Source organism: Thalassophryne amazonica, chromosome 11 (assembly GCF_902500255.1).
Source record: "Thalassophryne amazonica chromosome 11, fThaAma1.1, whole genome shotgun sequence".
In the NCBI taxonomy this organism is placed as follows: Eukaryota; Metazoa; Chordata; class Actinopteri; order Batrachoidiformes; family Batrachoididae; genus Thalassophryne; species Thalassophryne amazonica.
Window position 1 is genome coordinate 48,542,789 of NC_047113.1, and position 8,826 is coordinate 48,551,614.

General features: G+C 43.2%; 1 long non-coding RNA gene across 1 annotated transcript; it reads left to right on the forward strand.

Annotated features, from left to right (window-relative positions):
* The first annotated feature begins 1,950 nt into the window (after window positions 1-1,950).
* Window positions 1,951-6,308, forward strand: LOC117520993. The gene is made up of 3 exons (XR_004563840.1): window positions 1,951-1,961; window positions 4,988-4,993; window positions 6,233-6,308. It is a non-coding gene; the product is annotated as an uncharacterized LOC117520993 (long non-coding RNA).
* The last annotated feature ends 2,518 nt before the right edge of the window (window positions 6,309-8,826 follow it).

The following is an 8,826-nucleotide window of genomic DNA, read 5'->3' on the forward strand; positions in this document are numbered from 1 at the left end:
TCGTCACGGTATCTCTGTGCATTCAAAATGCCATCAATAAAATGCACCTGTGTTCTTCGTCCATAACAGACGCCTGCCCATACCATAACCCCACCGCCACCATGGGCCACTCGATCCACAACATTGACATCAGAAAACACGCTGTCTGCCATCTGCCCTGGACAGTGTGAACCGGGATTCATCCGTGAAGAGAACACCTCTCCAACGTGCCAAATGCCAGCGAATGTGAGCATTTGCCCACTCAAGTCGGTTACGACGACGAACTGGAGTCAGGTCGAGACCCCGATGAGGACGACGAGCATGCAGATGAGCTTCCCTGAGACGGTTTCTGACAGTTTGTGCAGAAATTCTTTGGTTATGCAAACCGATTGTTTCAGCAGCTGTCCGAGTGGCTGGTCTCAGACGATCTTGGAGGTGAACATGCTGGATGTGGAGGTTCTGGGCTGGTGTGGTTACACGTGGTCTGCAGTTGTGAGGCTGGTTGGATGTACTGCCAAATTCTCTGAAATGCCTTTGGAGACGGCTTATGGTAGAGAAATGAACATTCAATACACGAGCAACAGCTCTGGTTGACATTCCTACTATGCTCCCTCAAATCTTGTGACATCTGTGGCATTGTGCTGTGTGATAAAACTGCACCTTTCAGAGTGGCCTTTTATTGTGGGCAGTCTAAGGCACACCTGTGCACTAATCATGGTGTCTAATCAGCATCTTGATATGGCACACCTGTGAGGTGGGATGGATTATTTCAGCAAAGGAGAAGTGCTCACTATCACAGATTTAGACTGGTTCATGAACAATATTTGAGGGAAATGGTGATATTGTGTATGTGGAAAAAGATTTAGATCTTTGAGTTCATCTCATACAAAATGGAAGCAAAACCAAAAGTGTTGCGTTTATATTTTTGTTGAGTGTATATTTGTATTGCCCGCTTGATGAGAGGGATTTAATACAATGCAATGTTTTTTTATGAATACGTCCATGTGCTTCCTCATATGAGGCAGTTTCCAGCACCTGTCACAGGATAGCAATGGTAGTTCACTGGTAAAATTTCTGACTGGCAATCAGAGCTTTTGGAAGGTGCGGGTTCTGTGGATGACATGTATTTTTATTTTCAGCAGCCAGGTGATGTGGTTACACATCGCGCAGCTGCTGGGAAAAGCTGCTGTGCTTCCGCGTGCACAAACTGTGGCACCAGCATCGTGCACGCCTGCCCACGATGTTTCGTGGTGCACATAATTTGAACTGTTTCGCGCTGTTTTGCCGTATTCAACCAAACTTTGCACTATGTGTGAAGGGGCTGTTAGAAGGGACCATTCGGTCATCGACGCCGGTTTTTGCGTGATCGAAGCCATTCCCATGCATGCACACACGTATGCACACAGAGGCCACTTGGCTATTATAATATCCATTTTTATTCATGTTTTGATTTGGAATAGTAAGTGCAGTGTTCCCAGTGCATTTGCGTGTATGGAAATTAAAGCTATTATAAAGATTTTGAGCTTTACTCACTTTTTTAAACACGCTGCTATTATTTTGAACACAACTGTATATAAAAGCACAGGCACCAATGGGCCTCGGGGTCAATATAGGATTGACTCTTCTTTTGACTGAGCCACTAAGTAGGAATTGGCCAGTGATGTTTTCTTAATGGAGACAAAGTGTCCAAGCCAAAGTTACAATTGTTTAATATTCCACAGGACACTCACACCATTAAGAAAACAAACCATTCCATGAAATAGGATTTATTTGCATTTCTCCAGGACGGTGCTCCCTGTTCATTGTGAACTGATGGATTTCACTTTGGCCAACAAAATGACCAAGATTTAAGACCAACAGCACCTGAACTTCAGGTTTATTATCCATTACTGCTGTCTGTCAAGCAGTGCTATATTGCACTCCACTGTTCATCTCACTTTGCAGAGCCGGATTTGCACCACGTGAAAAATATGCTGTTTTATGTTGTTCAACAAATGCAAAGCATCAAGCGACACAACAGTCAGAGTTTTCCCCCATGTGCCTTAGATTTTTTTTTCTCTTTTCTGGCTCTGTTAAAGGTTGTTTTTTTATGTATATCACTCCTTTGTGCATATTGCCTTCCTATTGCTCTTCACTTTCTTTGAAGGATGTACCTGATTACTTGATAGAGAGCTTTATGAGGCTAAATTTCCAGTATGCAGCTCTGTCTTAATCTTCATGTTTGGTGTCTTTGAATACTACTTTAAAGTTATGTATTGATGTTGTCCGAAGTCAGGAAAAACTTAAAAATTCAGGTAATTGCTCCGGAACAGCGTTCAAACAGTATTTCTTCCTCTCTCAAGTCTGACAGCAAATTTAAAATCTTCAGCCAGAAATCTTGGAGTTATTTTTCATCCATTCCTGAATTTCAATCAGCACATTAAAAGCCTTGTGCGATCTTGCTGTCTGTAACTAACTGTTGCTAAAATGAGATCAGTACTGCCTGGAAATATAGTTCAGCAAATTATCCACCCCGGTTATCGTCTCATGCCTACTGCAGCGTTTTATGTATGAAGTGTTCAGCGACGGCACATCCACCATCCCGAATGCATCAGGGCTTCTTGTTCAATCCTGGCATCAAAAATTAAACCCTTCATATATTTATGATCTTTAACTCCATACTGTGCATCATGACGTCTCATATCTGCTGACCAGACATTTACACAAATCTGTGATTAAAGCACACAGCTTTATTCTGTCTCAGATATTATCAGTGCAGTAACTATACAAAGTGTGCGCTGTGCGAGCCCATCGCACCCTCTCGCAGCAGGTGCAGGCCAAATTCCAGGTGACACGCACGAACACCTAACATCTTGCATGGCACTTAGAAAATGTGTGGCCAGTCGCACTCTTGTCACGACAACAGACTGCAGACAATCACTGACGTACTCACAATGAAATTTGTCTAAGTTCCCCATGAGTGTGACTTTGCAAACACACACACACTGTCACATGGGTGTGTGCACTCCACTCATGGGAGGCGTGACTTCTGACAGAAGCAGCTGTGGTGATCTGTCATTCTGGATATTCCAGCTACACAACACCTACTGTGTTTGAACAGTCATGGAGTAACAACTGTCCACTGTGAGGCGCGTGTGTCTGATTGCTGTATTTATGTAGACATAAATAAAAACATATATCTCTGTGGTGGCGACAAGTTGCAGCGCGTGAGCGTGTGCACAGAGCAGACACTGACATCCCCCCAGATTGAAACAGACCATCAGATCAGAACACACAGCGGGTGATCTGACCGTCATGTCACCTACGTGAGCTCTGTTCCACATGACACGTGTGTCAGGCAGAACACATGCGTGGCCCGACTGGACGCACTGGACCAGTAGAAGTGGACATGATCAGAGCTGCTTCTCATTCATGTCATTTGATGACTCATTTGATGACTGATGACCATGGGTCATCACCAGAGGAACAGATGGATCATATTTGTATTGATGCAGTGTTTTTATACGGTGTGGGATTTAATTTTTTTTGTAATACTTCCATGTCTTTCCTGATATGAGACAGCTTCCCACAGCTTTCAAAGAACAGCTCTGTAGCTCAGTGATAAAGTCTCTGACTGTGGATCAGAGGTTTTGAAAGGTGTGAGTTCGTGTCCCAGATGATTTTTTTTTTTATTCCACAGAAGCGGCTCGATGTGGTTCCACACGTACCAGCTGGTTTTTATTTCTTCCACATAAGCAGCGCCATGTGGTGCACCTGGTACTGTTCCTGCTCAACAGACACTGGCACGTGCACGAACTCTCACACCGTGTTTGTGCACGCCTGCCCATCGGAGCGATGTTTCATGTGCTAATTTTGAACTGTTTCGGACTGTTTCGCCGTTTGTCCAAACTTCGCACTATGTGAGAAGGGGCCCTTATCTATCCACACAGCAAATTACATTGAAATCCATTCCTTTTGTTTGGAGTTATCCTGCTAACAGACATACAAATGCCATTGAAGTTTCAGAGACCATACTGTATTGTGTTCAACAGCTGTTTTAAATAAGTGGGTTGTTTCTTTGTTCAGTACTCTCTGGGTGAACATGACATCCTTGCATTGGGAGATTTTGGATCTGAAGCCTGGGTCCCACCGAATGATGAAGGATGAATGAGCCATGCAGCATGTTTTCTTTGCTACGAGAAGGTTCCTTCAACTATCATGGGAGTTTTGTAGCTCTGAGTGGCTCTTACAGGCCTTATCTTCAGTTAACGAGGCTCCTCTCTGAGCATGGCTCTAATTTCAAGATGTTCAAAATTTAGCAACAACAGTGTGGCACAGTTTGTGTGCGAGTTACTACGACGGCTTAGAGGCATTTGCATGGTGCTTAAAAGGCTGCTAAAAGCCAATTATGTGCCTGGCAACTACGCAGGACCTGAGAGGCTATTTTTGGAGCGGCTGCCCTCTTGCGCACACAATTCCACCTGCTCTGTGTGCTGTATATAAAATAATTATTTTGTAGCAGATTAATCATTTTCTGCCAAACACTGGATGCTGAAAACACCTCTAATCGCTTCTGGAATCACACAGGACTGTTTCATCTAGAGGCTTTTTTCCTCTCTTTCCTGCTCCATATGGAATGTATTTTGAAACAGCTTAAGGTAACTATTTTTAATTTTTTTTATAGCTCGATAAAACAGTTCCTAGCTGGAAACATATGTCTATGGTTGATTTAATATCTTGTTAATGGATCACATGAGCTCCGCTGTGTGTGCGCACTGCGCACTGACGCAGTGACTCATCATCACGCTCCAAAGGAGCATTTAGGCAGAATGCTAGCTCACGAAAGAGTGATTTTTCAGTCAATATTGGACGAACACAAAGTTAAAATTTGGATGACTGCGTGAAGTGGATGTGTGTTTAAAGCCGTGGAAGAAATAACTCCAGTGAAGCCATGAAAAGCAGCGCCGAGCTGTGCCGCAACACAGAAGAGAAGTGCGCAAAAGGCCGATTTTGAAGACATAACACAAAGTTAAAAGTTGTATCATGGTGACTTGTAAGCTGCGGAAGAAATAAAGAAATATACATATATATTTGAAAGTGATCCACAGGTGTATATAATTAAAGCGGCCACCTCATTCTGTATGCAGAAAGGCACCGCACACAAAAGAGTAATTTTGAAGAAATAAACGGACGAACAAAAAGTTAAAAGTGATCACGGTGTAAAAATGACTGTGTTTAAACCCAGGGAAAAAAATAAAGCCAGCAAGTCATGGATGGATTTTAAGCCAGTGAGACTGAGCATAAAAGGTGGCTGTCTAGGAATGGACAACAGCGGCGCGTGCGCAAAAGAGCGATTTTGCAGAAATAAACGGACGAACACAAAGTTAAAAGTGATCATGGTGTAAAAATGACTTTGTTTAAAGCCAGGGAAAAAATAAAGCCAGCAAGCCACAGATGGAATTTAAGCCAGTGACACGGAGCACAGAGGCAGCTATCCAGGAATGGACAACAGCGGCGCGTGCGCAAAAGAGCGATTTTGCAGAAATAAATGGAAGAACACAAAGTTAAAAATGATCACAGTGTAAAAATGACTGTGTTTAAAGCCAGGGAAAAAATAAAGCCAGTAAGCCATGGATGGAATTTAAGCCACTGAGACGGAGCATAGAGGCGGCTGTCCAGGAATGGACAACAGTGGCGCGGGCGCAAAAGAGTGATTTTGCAGAATTAAACAAACGAACATAAAGTTTATAGTGGGATCACGGTGTGTGTGTTTAAAGCCACAGAAGAACCCTTGGTTCAGTTCTAGCTGGTCTGGTGCATTACAGGTGGACAGCAGCCTGGCGCACAGTGCACAACGGACTGTACTGGAGCGTCTATTTTTGGACTGCATTTAAAAAAAATGTGACATCTTTAAATGCTGCTGTGAATCTGTGAATTGAAAACCCACACTTTAAAGGGACCAGGTGTGGGAGAGCTGGAGGTTTGGACAAAACCCATGCCTAAACATGCGCCAACATGGTGTTATCATGGCACTATCATGGCACTACATGGCTTAGTGTGGCTAATGCAAGCCCTTCGAGACTCTAATGACAGGTCGGTCATTGCTCACTAGATGCTGGTACGTGGCACATGCGGGGTACAGAGAGGCACCTTCATAGCAGATACATGATAAATGAAAACATGGGTCATTCTTTGAATAATCTCTAACACACCCATGCGTGGCTCATTATTCATCCTTCATTATTCGGTGGGACCCAGGCTTGATGATAAATAGATTTGATCACTCACTCTTCTTTTACCGCTTATCCGGAACCGGGTCATGGAGGCAACAGCTCCAGCAGGGGACCCTAGCAGGGGATTCACTGTGATAGTTCACAGCAGAAAGATACTTCCCTTCCCTGTTGTAAACCTGAGAATCTGACAAAGAACTCTCATGCAATTCCTCAGGCTAGTATCTCACTGGGTTGTGCCAGCCTGCAAATAGCACCTTGCTTGATTTTTGAACAATCCAAAAAAATTTGCACGATAAACTCCCTTGCCAAATCGTTAGGCGGACAACTTGTACCCCCCCCACCACGTAGTCTGGGTGACTTAGAATATGCGCAACATGTGCATGCATGTGAGTGGGCTGAATCTGTGTCCTGTCCAGCCATGGATGAGCTGCACAAACCAGGCTCATTGTGTTTATCCCTTTGTATTTATTTATTCATTCTAAGAACAGAAGTGGAAATTAAGTTTAATGCTCCTGGTTGGGGCACAGCTGACGTGAGAGTGTGCTGGGCGCATGAGCTGAATTCATTATGTTTACCTGTATTAATTAATTAATTGATTTTTCTGAGAAGAGAAGTGGAAATTATGTTTAGCATCCATCATTGGCACACACCTGATGTGCACATACGTGAACGGGCTGGACACTTCCTATCTGGCCATGGACGAGCCGCATGAACTGGATTTATTACGTTTACCTCTTATTTATTTATTTATTTTTCTGAAGACAAAAGTGTAAAATAAGTATTATGCTGCTGACCTGGCATCCACCTGCCACGCACACATAGTGTGCTGGACATCACCTGTTTGTGTGTGTGTGGGGGGGGGGGGGGGGGGGGGGGGTTGGAACACCAGTCCTCTGACTTCATTCTTTTTATTTTTATCAGAGTGCTTTCAAAGGATCACGATGCCCGTGCATCCTGTCCTGCCATGAAGTAGCCACGCTATCAAATGGAACTAAGTTTTATGCATAGCCCTGCTGTGCACACACTACAGGTGCTGGACGAATCCTGTCCTGCTACAGAGGAGTGCACAAACCAGATGTACTGTGTTTTTCTCTTTTTGTTTATTTATTGTTCTGAGGACCGCAGTGTAAATAAGTTTCATGCTGTCGGGCTGGCGGCGGCCCTCGTACACACAGGAACTGTGAGCTAGACCTGTTTGGGGAATGTTGACGAGGTGATACAGATTTATCACTTTTATTTTCATTGTATGTAAGGACGTCGTGGAAGTTGAGAGACGCAGCTCCTGGACATCATTCTGTAAGTCTGTGAGTGGTTGCTCACACGTTTCTCCTTGTTTTTTTAAATTATTATTTCTTTGTTTATTTTTTATTATTTCAATGCTTTTTCTGGCTACAATAAGGGGCATTTTCACAGCCTCCTTCATATAATAACAATGTAATAGTGCTCAGGATGGCTGTGGACTATGTGTGCAAATATGGCCAGCCACGTTAGTGTTGCTCAACATCTGTGAGGGCCGCGTGGTATTCACGCACAAATCCTTGCACCTGCAAAGATGGCGGCAGTGCCGCTTGACCTTCACGTGTGTGCTACATGCCATCTCAGTGGTTCTCACCCGGTATGTGTGCAAACTGCTCAAGATTTGTGGCCATATTTTCGCCACCACTCCAGGTGACATTCAGCAGACAGTCGGCTGGCATGTAGGTACGTGTCAGGAGGACCAATTCAGTGAGATTCCATATGAAAAAGCTGTTGCCTTTTCATATGATGTCATGCAATTTTGTTTCTCTGCCTCCTCTCCACCAGTCATGCCTCAGCCAGATACTGGCCTTATTGTATTGTGACATATATCCTTGTAGATCATTTGATGATGTATGTCTGTAAATATCACAGCAGAATTGTCTTGTAGTTTGTCGTGGACGAAGAGTAAGCAACTTGCAGATTGTACGTCACAGTGTTTTGATTTGACTTTCTGTTCATAACTCACTCGAACACTCTTTGATGCAAGCAAAAGAATAGTTGCATTCTTGCTCTTGTACAAACTGTTTCTTTGATGCTTCTGTAGCTTTTTTTTGTCACCCTTTGAAAACTGAACACAGGACTTTTTCTGCTGTGTGACAGCTCGATGTTTCAAAAAGGATATATTTGTCATTGACAGGAAAAAAGTTTGGGGTGCACCCCTTATTAATTCAAACGTTGTAAGACTACATATTGAAGGTGTACTCAGATTTGAAATAATCCAGTCTACTAAACATTACAGAGTGGAACCACTGTCAGAACAGGAAACAGTTGATGTAAGTAGGCAGAAAATGTGAGGTAGGTAGTCAGGGGTGTCACCAGGGATCTGGAAACCCATGAAAAGAAATCACACTAGGACCTACAAACATAGACTACGTCATCCCTGATAATATAGATAATTCTATGGTAATGGAATTATAATGACAGCAACATCTGGCTAGATTTTAACTTCCACAAAAAATTTGCTCCAATTGTTATTCCGCTACAATAGAATTTCCCATATTACTCTGTGCAGACTTGCTTGCAATATTCCCTATAAAAGAAATGTGCTCTAGGCCTTTTTTTTTTTCTTTTTGCAGTTGAAATGCAGTTTTTATGATAAAATTCATTCATTCATTTT